This window comes from Arctopsyche grandis, chromosome 11 (assembly GCF_051622035.1).
Source record: "Arctopsyche grandis isolate Sample6627 chromosome 11, ASM5162203v2, whole genome shotgun sequence".
NCBI classification, from domain to species: domain Eukaryota; kingdom Metazoa; phylum Arthropoda; class Insecta; order Trichoptera; family Hydropsychidae; genus Arctopsyche; species Arctopsyche grandis.
In genome coordinates, this window is record NC_135365.1 from 16,798,234 (window position 1) to 16,817,433 (window position 19,200).

The window sequence follows — 19,200 nt, forward strand, 5'->3', positions numbered from 1 at the left end:
AACTCTGTAATGTGGTCGAATGATAATGATATATGTATGTATATGTACATATGAACTGTTAGCTATTCTTTAACTCTACTAAAGTCCCACGATAGAATTTAGAATGTTCACACGGATCATACATATGTACAAGGGAATAACAGTACTATAAAATTGCGATAAGATAGGAATGCTAAACATTGGTATAACCAGGGATTGGCGTTGGGATGATGGTTTTTGTACAAAAAATGCTTCACTATTGTCGATTACTGTTACTAATCTGTTACTGTTACAATAAGCTGCATCCTCAGTCTAGTTGAGGCTGTAAATAATAATCAGTCAGTACCAGTCAGTATGAGCGTAAGCTCTTAATATACATAGGTACATAGTTCATTATTCACGCGAATTATAGATTTTTGGGCTCTTTTTCCTATTATGCTGTAGATTAACATTAGAATAATATAATACTATGATTACTAACCAAATAAAATTAAATTGTAAAATAGAAAATGATCAGTAGATCAGTAGCTATTAAAATAGAAATAAGATGTATTGTGAATATAATTTCGTAATAATAAAAAGCATTTAAAAATCAAAAATCAATATCCATTCAAAAGCATCATTTAATTCGAGAAAATACTTTTCTAAATTTTCCAAGTATTTTTTAAAAGTTTAAAACACGTTGCTAGTCAAATTTCTTACTTGTAAACGTGAAAAATAATCGGTTTAAACATGATTTGTTAAGCTAAAATAATAAAAATTAGCTTAACAAAGCATGATTTGTTAAGCTAAAATAAAAATAATTCAGATTTTTCCTTTCAAGGTAATTTATATACCTACATATGTACATACATATGTATACCACATGAATTATGTACATTGAAAAGAAAAACCTGAAACTCGATACAAACTCAAAAATAGACATACAATATATGTATGTACACGAAGTCATCAATATATACATGTGTAGTATTTATATGATTTATATGATTTCAACCCTCACAATTTAAAAATACAACAACTTGACATAATAATTAAAAACATATTATTTATTATCAAAAACATTGCAATATACCTTTAGAAACATATGAGCCGATTTTTTTGAAAGTGGCGGAAGTCCAATTGCTAATTCCAAAAACACTTTCTGTTTGTCATAATTTACAAATTGTTATCACTTCTTTTAATTCGATATTCACAGAATCTCGGAAAAGCAGAATAAACGTATTACAGGCCACTCAAAACATTATATAGGTATTTAATGTTTTACGAAATATTTTTCGAAATGAATCAAAGTGGACTAATGCCACTTTCAATTGATTATGGGTTCATTTTGAATATAATATATATGTATATTTGTTTATACAATATGTATAAACAAATAAAAAAGCATTTATCAAATGTTTATGTTCCGCAGTTCAGTTTATTATCCAAATATGATCCTACGTATAATGTACATATCATATATTTACATAGACCGAGTACTTTCGAAAGAAACGTTTTAAATCAACGTCGAAAACAATCGTCGGAAAATTCTACAAATATACATTTATATATGTACATACATATAATATATATTTTGTATATGTAAATGGATCCGAATACATAATATAACATTTGATGAGCAGGTAGATATACGCATATGTATTGTACCTATATATGTTTTGGAAAATAGACTTGGCGTGTCAACAAACGAGCTTTTGAACGGGGAGCTTTACTCGTCGACTTCAGCGACGTCTCGTTCTTATTAAGAAATATTGAATCAGACGGCGAATTTATTTGATAAATTGCGTTCGCTTTGAAAAATTAGGGAGGGCCGCACACACACACACATACGAAATGAAAGTAGTACAAAGTGAGTGTTATCTAAACGAATTTCAACGGTGATATGACGACAGCGATCCCTCCCCCCCATTTCATTGTAATGACTTTGAAAATTCACTCTAATGCGAAAAATGAAGTGTGACTCAGTCATATTAAACTGAATAATATATTGTGGTTAGTATTGTAATAAATTGCTTATATTTATCGAGATAAATTTATGGCGTAAGTATTTTTGCTTTAATTAAGTGATCAAAATTTTCGTGCGAACTGACAAAAACAGCATTCATACTAGGCCGGAGCGAAAAATGTAAATATTAGACTTTCGTCGATGGACGTAGTGGAAAACTTTCGTCGTATCATGGTACGTACGCACCAAACCAACGACGATTTTGGGCCAACTTTTAAAACCAGTAGTGTACAAAATATCGAAATAAAAATTAAATTAAAAAATTGAAATTAAATATCAAAATTCAGCTAAATTTTAGGTCAATCTCGAAAATTTATTTAAATTGGGCATGTTCTTTTTTAACTTTCAATATTTTATTTTAATTTTAATATATCGATTATAATTTTATTTTGATATTTGAATTTAATTTTAATATAATAATAATAGTTTTCATTTTGATATTTAATTTCAATTTGTAAATTTAATTTTTATTTCGATATTTTGTACGCTACTGGTTTTATCCTGCTGGTTTAAACGTTGGCCCAAAATCGTCGTTATTTTGGTCCGTACGCAGCATCAAGCGAACATTAAATAAAATAAATTATTGATTTTTAAACAATGCCTTGTGCCTCTAACCGATTATTTTTTAATATTAAAAAAAAATCAATATTCACCAATTAAATTTTATTTGGATCTATTATAATGAGTTTTGATTGATTAATGAGAATTCAAAAAGAGTGTTTGTTTGGGGGTAACGTTATTTTCATAGAATCGTCATCTGTTTAATTTTTTTTTTTTATTATTTTTAAATACATACATATATGTACATATACCAGATGGGCCTAACAGGCAAACCCCAATGCGCCTTTCTAGCCATTTGATGGAGGAATCGTTTCAAAAATGAAAACAAATAGATTGGCACACTTTGATAGGAAACGATCGACTTGGAGTCATAAATATCCAATACTAGTGTTGTGTTCGTTGATATTTCAATGGCTGGTTTTGGAAAAGGAATTGATAGAAGAATTAAAATAAAGTTATGTGTATAATTTAAAATGGTTTTTATTATAATAATTATTTTTTGTTATCAGTTTTGTAATTTAAAAAAAAAACAAAATTTTCCTGACAAAATAAATAAATAAATAATAATAACAAACAGCAACCATTGTAGATGTAATCGTAGTCGTAACTGAAGTTGGAACCGAAGTCGGAATCAAAGTTGCAACCGGAGTCGGAACTAGGGATCCCAAATATTCGTAGACTTCAAATATTCGAATATCGAATAGTAAATCAAGAGCTATTCGAATATTCGAATATATTTGAAAATTAAAAAAAAAGGTAATTACATACATATGTACCAAGCATTAATTTGAATGAATCATCTTATCATATTTGCCATTGAATTTCATCTCGTTTTTACAGCCAATAATAATTTAAAATTTTATTTTCTTTTTTTATTGTGATTTCTTGTAAAAAATTATATTTCACCGGTAACTTCTTAAATATTCGTATTTTTTTTCTAATGTTTTTTAAAGTTTCGTAGAGATTATTATCGATCGAAAAGTGATTTTCTTCAAACATTTCCGTATTTAATGAATAAAAATCCGTTTCTTCAAATGTAGACATTTCATCTTCTTCATTATCTTCATTTTTATCACAATTATCCCCATTATATATTTCATTTTCTTCATAATCGTCGGCTTTTTCGTCATCACTCTTCTCTTGTTGATTTTGTGTATTTAGTTTATAAAAAAATATATACATGAATAATATTCGAATAGTTGATGAAATATTCAAATAACGAATGGCTGAAAAATCAGACGAATAATTCGAATACTCGAATATTCGAATATTCGATTGGGATCCCTAGTCGGAACCATAGTAAGAGACGAGGTCACAACTGAAGTCAGAATTGACGACGTAACCGAAGTCGGAACCCTAGTAGAAACCAAAGTCATGACTTAAGTCGGAACCGAAGTCACAACCGAAGTTGGAACCATAATAGGAACCGAAGTCAAACGGATGGCAGAACTAATTTCAGAATCGAAGTGGCAATCAATGCCGAAACCAAAGTCGCAACCGATGCCGTAACCGAAGTCGGAACCAATGTCGGAATCGATGTCAAAACCAAAGTTGACACTGAAGTCGGAACCGAAGTCACAACTGAAATCGGAACCGATGTCGCTATCGAAGTCGGAATCGTGGTAGGAACCAAAGTCACAACTGAAATCGGAAACAAAGTCAGAATTGTAGTAGGAAATAAAGTCACTGCCGAGAATGGAACCAAAGTCGGAATTGGAATCGGAATCTTCATGATTGTCGATGCTCTCGCCACATACCCACATATAAACATACAAACATACCCACAAACTTAAATAAATAATTTTCATTCGAGGTCAGCACACGGGATCAAACCCGTTATTTTGAAAATAAAAGTCGTTGAAAACTTCCCTAAGTATACCTTAAATCTGAATACAAAAAAAAGTATTATGAAACGTAAGGAGGCCAAGATGACCGGTTTAATGAAAATGTAAATATATATAATTATACGGATCAGTGAATTCATTGAAATCATATAATTACGGAAAAAAGTTTATGTACCTATATATGTATATATAAATTGATGACTTCCCCTACAAAAAATACGAACACTTTTTATCAGTGGTGAATCATTCCGTATAATTCAGTTCATGAAAGGATGAAAGTGATATTATTTTATGATAAACATTGTACACGCAGTCTCGCCTATTTATAAGCATGCTTAATCGTATGCAAGCAGCACGTGGCACAAATTAAAATCTGAAGGTACCACCAGTCGGGGGAGGGTTATACATATGTACACATAGGAACCCTTTGACATATGGCATTTATTGTCGGCAAAGGAGTGTTCCGATGTAATTACTTCCCTTCCCGGCGTTAATATTCACCTGAAACCATTACGGGTATTATACGCTAGCACCCTAATATAAAAGGGTATTAAAAAAAAATGTGTACCCACTCATGACACACACCATAAATATCTACGATATTTTTAGTGGGGTCGGCCATATTACGTATGTGCGCGATTCGTCGTAATTATTACTGTCATTCATCAAGATAAATATCAGAAAAAATATATACATAAATACACTATTTTCATAGCTTCAAATAACACTACGGTCGGATTAACAATATTGCAATTTGAAATATGTAGTTGAATATTTCAATCTCATTTTTAATACCTCACTTGTGTCAATATATTATGTACGTATTTCCTTGAAATTTACACATTTATACTAACTATAATAAAGCTCGAATATTTGTAAATAGTACAAATAAATATTTATGTTGACGAGTACGTTTATTACGTGATTCATAATATGAATATATAATTGGAAAATGTATTAATACTATTCCGTATAATTATTTGAAATGTATTAAACACGTTTATAAATATTAATACGTTTAAATTTAATGCTTTTGTACAGCTATTTGCTTTTATAATATATTCATATGTATGTATGTATGTATATGTAGGTACATAGCTTTGGACTCATACAAATATAATATACGTATTCGTATCAATTCTCTAGTTCTAACCAGGGGCGGTTAAAAGATGCAGCGCCCCTAGGCGCGTGCCTAGAGGTGCCTTTTTTATTCTTTGATTATAAAATTGAAAAACAATGGCTTTCTTTGAACTTATATATAAATATTTTATTTCCATCTTAATTTTTCTACTCGAAATAATAATATTGACTGAAAAATATTGTAATATTGTTGCGTAAAGATAGGACAATCAGTGCAAACCACCCAAATAGCGCGTCTAATCAGAGAGCCCCAGTCATCGGCCAATCGTTGAGCTCGGCTCATCGACCAATGAGCGAGCTCGACTAAACGACCAAACTTGTGCGGCTAGTTTGGAACCCGGCTACCACCAGAAGAGCATCTTCTAAATATCTGATTGTTTTCTTGTACCTCGACTTGACTCCCCTTACCTCTGAATACTCTTCAATATATTTGACAGCCAAAGCAGAAAGTTGACTATCAAATATCGACGACTCATGAATAAAACTAGTCAAACAATACTCTGTCATCGGTACAAATGGTTACTTGGAATTTCATTTTAATAAAATACTGATGAAACATGACGTTAAACGAAATATAGACCTATATATGTATATTAGGGATGGATTTGCTTCACGAAATTAATAATCTTAACCAATGAAATGGAATAAAAGATGGTTTCTAAATTTAATTTTATTTCTGTATTTTAAAATATGTTCCACAATAACATGTTCCTTTTGCAAAATTTTATTTTATTAATTTTTATTAATATTATATATTGAACATCAAACATGCCTATTAGGTATATATTTTTTTGTTTTAAATTAAATCAACACTAATTAAGAACGATTGTAAGTCAGAATGAATGAAAACATAATTAACATTAAGCATTATTGAAATATCAAATTTAAATTGTACGCCTTCAGGCTTATTGAATTAAATATTATTATTCAACGCTACCAAATAATAACATTTTGAAAATACTCGCATTACATTCCTCGTATTTTTCGATCGTAACATACATACTTCATTGAGTCGTAACGCGATATTGTTATGAAGATATTTCGCTATTAGGAAAAACGTGTGTATTCACATGAATACAATGGAACACAAAAAGCATTACGAGATGACTACACGAAAAGAAATAGTATACAATGGATGTATATGTATATTATATAATACGATCATGGAAAAAACTATATAGAAGCGTCTAATTTCCCTAATTGGATTCGTACGTTTGTGGCGTCGCATCCAAACTACTTTATTTATATGTATATACTTGTACATATGCGATGCAAGAGAACTTATTTACATTTAAAAATAAAGTAACAGTTTTTAAAGCATAAAATAATATAGTCCATGTAGTATTACATACATATACACATTTCATAATCGTATGATCCCTTTCGAAAATTTCAAATTTAATCGCATTGATTTTGTAAACTTTAATTATAAGGCTTCCACACAACATACAATTAGTCTATGCAGTGACGTAACTAAGCAGTAAATGGGGATTAAAACGAATGGGGCCCCAAAATGGAACTGGCGACAATTTGTCAAATATTATTAAACTAATGAAAAGAATAAAGAAAATGAAAATAGGAATGCCTGATGTACAATATAAAAATATTAAAAAGAAAATTCGCATGCAGCGCATTTTTTTCTTTTACTATATAAGCCAGCAGTATGGCTCGGTGGTTGCGTTTATGTTTAGCACCGAGAGCTTACCGTGTTCGATCCCGTATTAATATTTACTGCTGTTGGTCAGACTTGTATATTTGTGATTCCAAATCGATCTTTTCCTATCAATCAGAGTTTGCCAATTTATCTGATTTCATTATTGAAACGGTTCCTTAATCAAATTTACAAAATCTCATCCTACCCGCTATGTCACAAATGTTCAAATTTGATTTATGTACAATATGTAAAAATTTATGTAAAAGTCTAAATCCATAGATGTCTCTATGGATTAATTAATAAATTAATTAATTATTGATTTCGTGTTCTTCAGCTTCTTAAAATATAGAGATTTATGTAATAAAATAAAATGCTGCAATGTTTGTAATTAATTGTCTAGGAAGACGCATTGCGGTTTAACTCTCAGAACTTTATACGTATCAGAACTTTAGCACTAGAACAATTTTAATGTTTTATATTTTATTTTTCGGAAAATTATTACACATCATTTTATTTTCATCCTATAAAATCCTTCATACCGATCCAAATTTTTTTCTCCACTCATTATAAATTTTTTGTACGTGATTCCGATATAAATTGACCGGGTTCATTTATGAGAAGCTTCAGCGGAAATCGACTCCAGTTTCAAAGGTTTCAATTTTGCGATCAAAAATGCATTTAGGACCGAATTTAATTATTTACATGCGACCCAGATATCTGAACGCAGCGTAGGGATCATTTATACATACATATGTATGTGCATATATCCGCTATACATAGATATATGCATACATACACCTGCATAAAATTCGTCAATGATTGTAACCGCAAATCATACAATTCAAACATCAAATAAAACCCACACCGTACATAATTTTCTTGCTACTTGCATACATATGTATATATGTAGGTGAATGTGTTTCAAAAGTTCCTTGCGTTTATGAAGGCCCACCCCCACTTACTGAAAAACTTGCGCAGAAGCAACAATACTAGTGTGCGCACATATTCTGTATAGTAGGGGTGGGCCTTTATACATAAATGGAACGATCGAGCATTTTTTTCTGTACTGTTTATATGAAATATGAAACATTTACTAAAGGCCGAAGGCTCCAATTTGCTTACATTAATACAACTGAGTATATGTACATATGTACATAGCTAAAACCACGGTCATTTATGACTCAAGTTTTGCCAGTAGATATAATATTAAAATATTTCTAATGTACACGTGTATGACAAAGTCACGTGAAGCTGAAATAATCCGGGTCGCGGTAAATAACACGTCAACTTCGGCACTGGAAAATTCCTCACAAACACACACACACACGTATATGGGAAAATTTAATGCCTCGTGCCGAGATTAAAATGGAAAAGAGCAAGTCTCACAGGAGAAGGGGATGGGGGAGGGTTAAAAAATATACATACATACGCAATGTCTGGCATCGAGTATTGTACGACTCGAGCCTGCTAATATTTCACGATCGAGAGGAATTTAAATCAGCCGAGGGATTTATGAATTATACCGCGATCAAGCAACAGGGGTCGGTGCGGGCAGGCGGGGGGTGTCAAGGGTGTGGGGAGGTATTTTCGAAACACCCTGTGCTTATACGACACAACTTTTACCGGGATGAAAGTGGTGGCACGAGCACTTTTTATTGCGTGCCTAAGATTCTCCCGCGAAGAATCTTCGGCGATACCTGCGAGGCGTGAAAATGCCGGGAAAAACATCACATTCACACTTTTCACAATCGAAGTTTTTGTTTTACACGAATGCGTATTATGTACACTTGAGTTACGCTGGAACATACAAAAATCCAGGCGAAGCCAACGTACGATTTTCTATGAATATTATTTACTCAAAATATAGCCCAGGCGGATATTGTAGCAGCCTGTGATATAAATTTAATTGAATTTGATCAATACAAGATAATTATTATAAACAATTCATCTTTATTCATAACTAGCTGTATTACCCGGCTTCGCTCAGTGTTTATAATAAGGGTGGGTGGAGGATCCAAGTAAAAGGCCAAAGTCGTTTCACAGCATTTATTGGTGATTAAGGAGATACACACACTGGCAGTGCTCCGTCCAGAATGTCTTGATATGGTCTAAGTACCTCCTTATAAAGGACAGGTCGCTCAGGGCATCTTCGACGTCCGGTTACTTCCCCATTGTTTAGTCACGTACTCGGATGTGCAGTCCCACGCTTTGGCGTTGTCAGTTCTAAGATCTCCATGGGAATGCGAACGAGTGCCGCTATCGCCGCTAAGTGCATTCGGGGGTCTCTCATTGTTTAGCCAACTTGCACTTAAGCCTGAAGATAATCCTCGAAACCAATTATAACGGCGGCTCCTTTTAGCATAAGCTACAATATAAAATATGTAAGTGTAAGAAATGAAAAATAACAATTGAAGCAAAGTCGTCATTCCAAGTTCAACTGACCGTTGAGCGCAGCGTACTAAATTTCCTTTTTCTCTCTCGCATATGTATGTATGTACGTGTACAAGGGTTTTTTCGTGAAAATATTTATTTCTGTTGATAATAATCATTTATTTTTACTTCTTAATGACATAATTCGAGTCATAGAGGCTTTTATGGAATAAATAAAATCTGAAGACCCTCCGTTCAATATATTTGGAGATAAAAAATAAAAAAAGTTCTGGTCACTCGATATCCATCACAGTGAAGCAAGTGTTATTATGTATATCATCATCATCATCATCTACAGTTACTCACCATCCACTGCTAGGTGGAGGCCTCTCTAACATGCCTCCATTCGTGTTTGTGTTGCACAACTCTCATCCATCTCACTCAGAAAAGTTTCCTAATTTTGTATTCCCATTTTCCTTGCCTACTTTTTTCACTTTTAAAATGATTTCGGGTACCATTCTAGCACTTTTTTTGTCCATCTTTACTCCATTCTTCTAGTTACGTGACCTGTACATTGGCATTTTAATAGTCTTCACTCTATCCACTTCATATATTTTTTTAAGATAATTTTGCATATACAAAAAACCCCAGGATGCATGATCAATACTATTTCAATTCATGCCAAAACTCCCCCTGGCGTATTTTCGGTGAATTTTTTTCGTTGTAATGATATTAGTTTGACAGTTAATGATAGCGAAGATTCATATACATATTCGAAAAAATGTAAGATAAACTTTTCAAAATAATACTATCGTACGAATTAACAATGAAACGAGGAAACGCCCATCACAGCTGGAGTCTACTTAAGGAAACCGTGCCGTACTATTTAGTGTGTCTGCGCCCTTTTGTGTATATGAAAGCATAAATATATTAAATAGATTAAAATTTACTACATTTATCATCATTGGCCCGAACTATATCGTAAAATCGGGCTAGTTAAATATAAAATAACAATTTTAATACACACAAATGAATAGAGTTAATTGAAAATGCATACACTAATTACATTTTAGCTTTCATTCGATAATTAAGTCGTTCGCTTTTTTAAAATACCTGCAACTGACGGAAAAATTCTGTGTATTTTAAATTAAAAATGTTCAATTTTGTTTTAATTCAACTACCTATCCCTAGCAAAAGCGCACTAACGTATTCTCTATTCTCTATATATTTAAAAAAGCTTTTAAAATCAAAAAAAATGTATTACTAACGAATTTAAATCAAAATGATTAAAGCATATCTTCGCACATTCATATCAATATAATGTAGCTACATAAATAGTAAATGGTTGCCCCGTACATTTGGGCAATTACTGAGATTTGTATAAAACGTGTTCGAGCGCTCGTTAAAAGCAGCGATTAATATTTAACATCTTGAAAATCAAAAACAAATATCTTAAATTATTATTCCGTCTGCGAATATTTTATTTGAGAAATATACGAGAACGCCTTGCAAATTGAAACGTTGCAAACGAAAGTATCTCTCAATTAAAATTTGAAATTGTACAAAATTTTAATTTTAACAATTTTGGAACGTATTAATAATAAAACACAAAACACTCGCCGCTTTTTTATATAAAAATAAAAAGTGGCCTCATCCCCATTTCCAGTCTTATTATTATATTTTCATTTTAGCATTTCATTTTGACTATTTTCTTTATTATATTGGAAACAAATTTATTTTATTTTATTTTACATAGATATATACTAAATCACTGCATTTCGAGATGCTGAACACGAAATTAACAATTAATTAATCCATTGAGACATCTTGTACATAATTTTTTACATACATCTTGTACCTTTTTTGATCAATGCGGCGACACAAACTTTACAATGCTCTCAATATCACTCAACAATTATGAAATTTCTCTTTCTTTACATTTCACAGTATACATATTGTATGTAATTTAATACAATATGCTTCATATTAAATTACTCCATTAATCCTTTACGATACCTTTATTATACGCACATATGGTGGGCGGCTTAAAAATCCAAGTCGACAAGCGAAATTTTCCAGCAAAGTAAAGGAACTAAATAAACCTTATATTAATGGTTCTAAATTTACATTGGAAATCGTATATAAAATTTCAATCACACCATATGTACATATTAGCCGTTATATTTTAAAGTGGCATAAGTCCACTTTTCTTCATTTTGAGAAACATTTCGCAAAACATTAAATATAATATTTTGCGTTTAACAATATTCAAAAACACTGGTGGCTTATAATACGTTTATTCTGCTTTTCTGAGATTTTGGAAATATCTAATTAAAATAAATGATAACAATTTGTGAATTAAGTGAAACAGAAAAAATGTTTTTGGAACTGAGAATTGGACTTCCTCCACTTATATAACGGGTCATATACTGACCATTAATTGTAAATATCTTAGATTTGATTCACATTCATATGGACAATTTTCAAGGGTGGTTTTTATTCGCTACTTTTACCGGTAGAAACTTTTATGAAATATAATGGATACACATATGTATGTATGTACATCATTTCAACTTTTGAAATATCCTATACGTGGGATGAAAGGTACTTTCTATTGTGATGTGCGAGTCTGCATCCATCCGAAGCTGGGTCTTTTCATCGTCATATGGGAGTCTTTCAGTTTTCAGGAAACCACCGCACAGCCACCATTCGAGCGGTAATATCGCTAATGTTTAATGAATTGCCATGGCGGTGTGCAGAAGGGGTGGAAAGATGAGGCCTAGGCGAGCGGGGTTGAGGGTTGGAAAAGCTGAAATTCTTTGACGTCATCCTGCGAACATCATTTTCAGCTCGGCACATCCATCGCCGGGGATGCGAGCCTTTGTTCCCTTACCCGACAAAAGAACCCTTCCTCATCTCCTCCCAGCCTCGCTCCACTGATAAGTGTATGCAGGATATGTCGCCGCAAATACAACAAAGCGATATTCCGAAGTAATTTAATACCGCGGCGATATTAAAGTGGGAAATATTGACAAAAATAATATCGAACGAGCACAATGTGGACCCTTTTATACCTCGACCCCACTCCTCCATCCACGGCTCGGTAAACTTTGAGACTCTGTCAAGGATAAAGAAAAATAATGAAGCCTCGAAGGCTTAAATTCTTACCAATTGTGAAGTTCTCCGTCTTCGTGAGTCATGAGTCGCGGGGAAAATAATTAAATGTACCTTTTGCAGAGGATTTGCGCGAAAGCTTCTGAGGGGAGATTTCAGAGACGCACGAAAGTGTAAGGGGATTCGTTCGCACGTTGCTCGCTTTTGGTGTGTGAAAGAAATAAGCAACAAAACAAAAAACAATGGTTGCTATAGCAAAATCCAGTATGACGGAATAGCAAGTAATTCACGGAATATATTTTACCAACTTTCACCAGTTAAAAATTTGGTTCAGACTACCCTTACATTAAAAAAGTTTAGGTTACCAGAATTTACTAATTCATTAGATTAATTGCTTAAAATTTTAACAACTTTATTTAACCTAAGGCAGATGGACAGGGGAAATAGGATTAAACATTAAAGTAAAGATTTAATTAATATATATTCTAACGTGGGAACATGAGAGAGAGAGTATCCACTGTCTGTCAAATGAATTCCTGTGTGAACAAGTCCCGGATTAGGCTAACAGGACTCAGTTAGTACCCGAACAAAGGATAGAAGTTCTCACAGACCTGGTTGAGTGCAAACAATAGACTCGCCAGGGTAGACCTTTAAGTGCCTAGATAATTGACACATTAATGGATCTGGGAAGCTGTGTAGTGCAACTTGTCTTTTATAAGGAGGTACACATCAAATAGAAATCTAAATATATGGGTCAGAAGTTTGACAAAGGTGGTTGATGTAATAGTGAGGGTAAATACATATATAGAAATGGCAAAGGGGCGGGTCACGTAGCTAAAAGAACGGACGATAGATGGACAAAAGTGCTCGAATGGTACCTGAGAGAATTTAAAAGCGTACAAGGAAAGCCTCAGGGCAGATGGGTGGGTGAAATCAGAAAAATGTTTTTGATGCGATGGATGAGAGTTGCCCAAAACAGAGAAGAATGTCGACTGGTGAATGGTGAATGACGATGAAAACTCTAATTATCTCCTAAGAAATATCTTTTATTAGTCCGGTTGTATGACTTCTCAGGTAAGTGTTTTTGTTAAGAGGTTAATCACAAAGACAATGAAGATGATAAAAGTACAATACAACAACTACTACCGTGCTCTCTGCGGGCTACCAAGGGGTTGCAGCGCGTCGCAGATGTTTGGAAAGGCACGTACCTCACTTTGAAGCCATTCTCAGGATGAGAGCGGCCTCTCTACGTTATCGTGTCTCTGTATCGTCAAATTATATTCTTGCTGCCGCGACTACACATTTAAATTCATAACTGTATGTATTGATGGAACGTCTAAGCCGACCGCTGTAAATTATTTATCAATTGATTAATTAATTATTTAAATAATTTAATATTATATGCATATTAATATTAAATTATTTAATATTATATTATTATAATCATTATTATATTTACCTTAGCTATATATTGTATGTATAAATATAGGGATTTTACTATTCTCCCTTCTGTCTGGAATAAAAATTATTATTATTATTAAAATCTGCCAAAACAGGTGTATCAATAGCACCATTAACTATTTTATGTAAGAGCAATAAATCAGAACCTCTTCTGCGATGAGACAAATTTGTGATCTTAAAATGTGAAAGTCTGTCTTTATAGGTTGGCAAAAATCTAACAAGACCAGCCTTATGGGATTAAAAAATGCCGAGAGCGCATCTGTACACTCTTTTCGCGATCTATGGGAATTTGGTAAAAAAGAGGCCATATAACCGAACCATATCCGATATTGTAAATAGGTTTTTGAGTTCTTTTTCCTATTATGCTGTACATTAACATTAGAATAATATATTACTATGATTACTAAAAAAAATAAATTAAAATTGTAAAATAGAAAATGATCAGTAGATCAGTAGCTATTTAAATATGTATATATATATATATAAAATGTATTGTGAACATAATTTATTAATAATATAAAACATTTAAAATAAAAAAAATACACGATATTGCTGCGAACGAGACTGTTGCAGAGCAATATTAGAGTAAATTGTAAATTTTATTGGTTATTAGAATTTCGTAAACTTCTTCTTCTAGTCTCCAATGAGGAGAAATTCATTCTTTTCAATGTCATATTTGATTAAAAATTCGGAAATAAAACCTCCATATACAATTAAATGTCAGTCTCTATGTAAATGGGTCTACCTCACGGGACCGAAAGTGAAACGCCCGAAAACGCAAATATCGGAAGGCAAAGATCGAAAATCAAAAGATCTCAAGTCGAAAGATCAAAAAAAAGGGTGCATGGTAAACGGTATTATGTATATATATATAATATATAAGTGGCATGCGGTGAAATTATCTCCCTTTTTGTCATACAGCCTTGTTTAATGTGCGCGCGCAGAATACGGGAGGAAAAGCCTGTTCCTCTTGTTCGTGTTGTATCCTGCTCGCGCAAATTAAGTGAGTATGTACGACAGGGGGAGTGACCCTTTTTTTATCTTTCGGCTTAAAATCTTTCGATTTTCAATCTTTGCCTTCCGATATTTGCGTTTTCGGGTGTTTCACTTTTGGCCCCGTGTGGTAGACCCGGATTTATGTACATATAATACATACATATGTATTTTGACCACTCGGTGCTCGACTCACCTCATCAAAGCGCACTCGCAGGTTCGGCCAGGATCACTCTTTTCCTTGCGGGTCTCATTAGTGTCGAAATTCGGATGAAGCATTGCACTTGCGGCTCTCTGGGCTCCAGGGGCGCCTAAATGGCGGTCCGCGGGCGATATTGCGCGGTACAAGTGCCACTTTACGAGCGGTACGATGGGTTTCCCCTAGCGACGCACTATGGGATCAAAAGAAAATCCTTGCTGAAAATATGGATTTATATAAATATATATATTAAAAGTTCTTTCAAGGATATTTTTATCATCCCGGCAACCCAGAATACTCTGGGTGGAAAATTTCGCATTATGTTCGTAATAAATTAGAATAGAGCAGACTGTCCATTGTTGTTTGAGGCAAATTTTCCAATTCTTCAGAAGCTAAGATATGTACATACATAGACAAAAATGTAAAAGAATAAAGATAAAACAAAATTAGTAGCACCTCATAATTATCCAATTTCTGATAGGGAACTTGCAAATTTTATATTTATTTTATTTTATAGACCGGTTTACATATTTCCGATCAAATAAATGGTTTGATAAAAATCTTGGAAAACATTTTTGCGGGTACTGTATTACTTATCTACATTTTCTACATACAAAAATGATTTAGTTAGGGTAGTGCAGTACTCCATTCCCCATGTCCAAACCACACCTGACTACCACATATTAAAATGGATGTGGCTATTTTTTGATACATTATCGACGAATTATGTATTGACTATTTGTAGATATAGATACATACATATATAATTGAAATAGTTAATATTTTTCGTTCATACATTTATTTCTTGTCGACAACGTGAAACTGCAGAGTATTAATTACCTTTCTAAGACAATTTTATCTCATTACCAACTTTAAAAAAATTCCAAATTCAAGTATTTTTGATTTTTAAATGCTTTTTATTCTTATTTTCATCTTATATTTATTTTAATAGCTATTGATCTACTGATCATTTTCTATTTTAAAATTTTAATTTAATTTTGTTAGTCATCGTAGTATTATATTATTCTAATGTTAATGTACACCCTTTGTGATGACTAGTCACCGGAGCCTGAGGGGGCCGTGTATTGTTCAAAGGTTGTAAATGTATTGTTAAAGGTTTGCCGAATAATGGATAGCACTGTGACTATCCTATCTCTAGTGATGACCGACAAGAGGGTGGATTTTGATCGAATGGGAGCGAATTCATGAATATACAAATACAATCTCAAATCAACTCATACAACCGTATATAGACTAAAGAGTGATGCCGTATTGTTTTCTCAGAGGAAAGTGTATATCGTGACGACTTTTAAGAAATAATAACAAGATTATTTTTCGCTCGTAAGCAGATAAATTATAATATTTCTCTGGTTGTGAATGCGTATCGTCGTAATTCAAAACATCAACGATGATCTAATTTTAGCTCAATCTCGCTCTTTAGCTTAATTTTGATATTTAATTTCAATTTTTTAATTTAATTTTTATTTCGATATTTTGTACGCTACTGGTTTTAAAATTTGGCCTGTGGGCCGTTCGTTGGCTTGGTGCGTACGCACCAATAAAAGACGGGTGGGGACAGCGTGTGATTCATTCGAACCTGGCGACTGAAAGCGAACGGAGCTCTTCACACTTCCCGATCTAAATTGAATACTTTTAGCTACACATTTGACGTGAATTGCAATATTTGATGTTTGGATTGTAAATCTGTCCCACAGTGAAGCGGCATCGGGCCAAATTGGCCCACGGTGTATATATAGGTATACATAATATGTATGTATGTATACGCACGTCGGCCGTACAATATTATTATATTATGACCAATAAACAGGTTTCAATACGGGACACAAGTCACGGCGCTCGCACCCGGCGCAAGCTCACCCTAATATTCACGTGCGCGCCACTACTGCTATCTGCAATACACGGGATTTTTACGGGCGTATCTTACCCCCTTACCCCCACAAAGTTACACCATGCCATGGCGGACACGCACCGCCCGTATTAATATACGCTTTCAGGTTAGGGTCGTTATGCAAACAAAAAGCGTGTTGTGTCGTCGTGTCTCCGGTACTCGTTAAGAACCTTCGCGTGAAACCTATGTACTTGGTATCATTCCACGCTAAAATTGCCGTGGTAAACTTTGTTGAAATCAACCGAAGATGGTTTGCAATATTTTTGCAGAAAACTTTTTTACTTACGCTCCTTGGGATAGTTCAGTTCCTAAAATTGTACCCCTTGTGCTAGAAAATTGATGTTGGAAGCGGATGTAGTGCTTACCATGGGCTGCAAGGCGCATGAACATCCGTTTATACAACATGTAGGAAATGAATTCTATTTGACAATATTACCAAAAATAAGATGGAGTTTGACCTTCACCTTCAAGTGTCTTTGTTTTAAAACAATATATATTTATACAACTTCTCGCTTGTGAAAATCAAGCTAGAGTATTGTTGCGTAGGGGTGGGTGGAGGATCCAAGTAAAAGGCCAACAGTCGTATCACAGCATTTATTGATGATTCAGGAGATACACGCACTGTCACTGCTCCGTCCAGAATGACCTGATATCGCCTACGTACCGCCTTATAAAGGGTACATAGATCTCGTAGGACGCCTAATCTGTTTACCTGTTGTATAGTCACGTATTCGGATATGTATTTCCACGACATTGGGTCTCCCCGTACCGATTCTGAGAAATAACTAATAACGCTCATTGTTTAGCCTAAATGCACTTAGAGTCCAGATATAATCTTTGGAAGTAAGTGCATGCGCCTAGTTAATCCGATAACAGATATCCGTTGGTCTAAGTGCAATTCGCTCAATCCGCGGCGTACGTAACAGTATAATGCGATTGTGTGGAATCCGCATGAAACAAATTAGTCTCTAGTGATTGAGACAGTGCCACCAGATTAGAATCATCACATCATCACGCCATGCCTGCGTGAAAATTCTTTGCTACAATAAATATTTATTATATACATAAAAGGGTATCATTTGTTTTTTTTTCAATTATTTTTTTAATTAAAAATTAGTGTGTTCCATTGTTCTGAAAAATTCAACGGCCACGCATTAACAACTGTAGATTTTGCCAAATTCATTACTTTTCTCGGGAAAAAATATATACACTAATGTCTACACGAGGTTTCCAACATATTAAAATTTTAATTGAATTGATTTAAGTGCCATTTCGACGATTATTTAAGCCCGTGTATAAAACTATTCAAATAAATTTAATAAAATGTTTACTATTAGATTGGTCATGTTTAAGCTGTTTATATTACAAATACCTAGCAAAGCCGGGTAAAAACACAAGTTTATAATAATTAACGATTGTTTATTTTTTTAGAATTCAACGAAGGTAGGTGGCATTGAACTATAATTTCGGTAATTTTTTTTGTGTTTCTCGCAATCGATAAGTATGGCTAATTTTATATGTTTTTAAAATCATGGATTTCTTAATATATGTAAATGCGAATAGTTTTAAATACAAAGTGTATGTAAATATTACTTCATGTACATACGTATTTAAATACATTTGTATTTTAATATTTAAAGAGGTAAATGCGGTTTTCAATATTTCGGTGTTAAAAAATGTAATAAAACATCAAACTAAATTGAATTTTCTATCTCAATTTATATATTTGGATTTGATTGTAATTAATAACCTACTTTAATGTTGAAAAATTATTTATTTAAGATAATATACATACATATTATACATGTATATTATGCAGTCTTCTTAATATATGTATATTTAGGTACATATGTATATTCATCCAACTGAATTTTTTTCTCAAATGCTTCTCAATATATTAATAGACAGTGAAAAATATTGAAAAATTTCAAATGTACATTTATATGATACATACATACCTATATCATT